The sequence below is a fragment of the Camelus ferus genome, chromosome 21 (assembly GCF_009834535.1).
Source record: "Camelus ferus isolate YT-003-E chromosome 21, BCGSAC_Cfer_1.0, whole genome shotgun sequence".
In the NCBI taxonomy this organism is placed as follows: Eukaryota; Metazoa; Chordata; class Mammalia; order Artiodactyla; family Camelidae; genus Camelus; species Camelus ferus.
In genome coordinates, this window is record NC_045716.1 from 13,541,676 (window position 1) to 13,543,554 (window position 1,879).

The 1,879-nt window shown below is 42.5% G+C and overlaps 1 non-coding gene across 1 annotated transcript; it reads right to left on the reverse strand.

Annotated features, from left to right (window-relative positions):
- Positions 1 to 565: 565 nt before the first annotated feature.
- On the reverse strand, positions 566 to 672 carry LOC116658833. The gene has a single exon (XR_004314126.1). It is a non-coding gene; the product is annotated as a U6 spliceosomal RNA (small nuclear RNA).
- Positions 673 to 1,879: the final 1,207 nt, after the last annotated feature.

The window sequence follows — 1,879 nt, forward strand, 5'->3', positions numbered from 1 at the left end:
CATCAGCTGAACGTGATAAAGACCTAAACTAACGAGGAGGAAAGGGGTTGAAACATACTACAAGGTGGATTTGCCAGGATTGGCATGCAGGATACACAAGGGAAGCTGAGAATAACAAACTTTCAGAGTAGGGTTGCCAGATTTATCAAATAAAAATACAGGACGGACATCCAGTTAAATTGGAATTTCCGACCATCGATGAATAATTTTCAGTATAAGTATGTCCCATGCAATAATTAATCTAACATTCAAATTGAATTGGGTGCCTTGTATTTTTCTGGCAACTCAGATGGTTTCAGAATCATCTCCCTAAAATGGAAATCTGGTTTGCTTAAACTACTGCTATCTTTTAAAAATTATTTTTAATTGAAGCATGGTCAGTTACAATGTGTCAATTTCTGGTGCACAGCTTAATGTTCCAGTTATGTATACACATACATATATTCATTTTCATATTCTTTTTCATTATAGGTTACTACAAGATATTGAATATACTTCCCTGTGCTATACAAAAGAAACCTGTATATCTATTTTATATATAGTAGTTAATATTTGCAAGTCTCAAAAAAATATGGAACACCTCACAAATTTGCATGTCATCCTTGCTCAGGGGCCATGCTAATCTTCTCTGTGTCATTTCAATTTTAGTATATGTGCTGCCGAAGCGAGCACAACTACTACTACGACTGTCTTAACTCAACTTCTGAGGTAAATAATCCTCCGGACAAGAGACTGCACTTGTTAGCTGGAAAGAGTATTTGGGTCAATTGAACAATCTTGTTGCTCTTTTTTCAACTGGAGAATCGGCCTAGTGAAGAGCACTTTTCCAGCATCATACTTGCTTTGGTGTCAAGTCACCTGCACCATCAGTTACTATACATGGTTTTTAGCTCTATATTAAATTTACTCACTTAAAAAATTTAGCATTGTCCTAAGTAATAATATCCACGAAGTCACCAGTTTATTGGGCTTGTTATTTTTTTTCTATACCAATTAAAATAAACATATGACCGTAAAATAAACTTTTCATCCCCAAACTACTTAAAATTTGCATATACACTTTGGGAAATGCAAGCAGAGTAGGGAGGGCTATGCCTGGGCTGGTCTGATTCATACCCTACCAGCCTGGAGCCCCAATCCCTGCCTAGATGGGGAGGAGGATGGCCTGCTGTGCTTGCAAACCTGCACTTGACCATACTAGATTAGGAAGAGATGGACAGGCCCCTGCTGAGGAAAGGGCAAGTGGGGACCAGAGCTCAGCCTCTGGGAGTCCAGCAGGTCCCCAGAGGAGCAGACGCACATATGAGGTTTGGGTCCACTGATCGAGAATAGCTGCATGAGGACAAGTGAGGGCTGAGGACTTAGCTGGAGGTTGGGTTGAGGCGTTTACATCCCAGGGGAACAACACCTCTCCCCAGGGGCTGTAAGCTGATATCCAAGCACGCTTGCTGTGGGATTTGGATGCAGACTGTTGATCTACCTGCTTGCACAATGTCTAATTGTTCTGGGTTTGTTAAGAAAGCTTCTCCTTATACCCAGCAGCAATTCAGGTTGATGTCAGTCCCTGGGCTGTCCAACAGAGAGGTTTTCCCAGGTTTCTTGGTGGAGACTGGAGCCACCCTGAACTCAAACCAACCAGACATTCTTGCCCAGGCACCTCTGACTCCAAAGGTCATGCTGATGGGCCCAGAGGCTCTGATCGTGATTTCAGCACTTCAGCCACATGATGGCCCTCACTGTCACGTTTCCCAAATGCCATAAGGCTCTCCCTCCAGGTTTCACTGATTAACTCTGTTTGTAAAAAGACTCCTGGACTGTGCCAGCATTACTCCAGGACTATCTCTGTGCTAATCAAAATTCAGGCCCCAAGGTAAGGGCT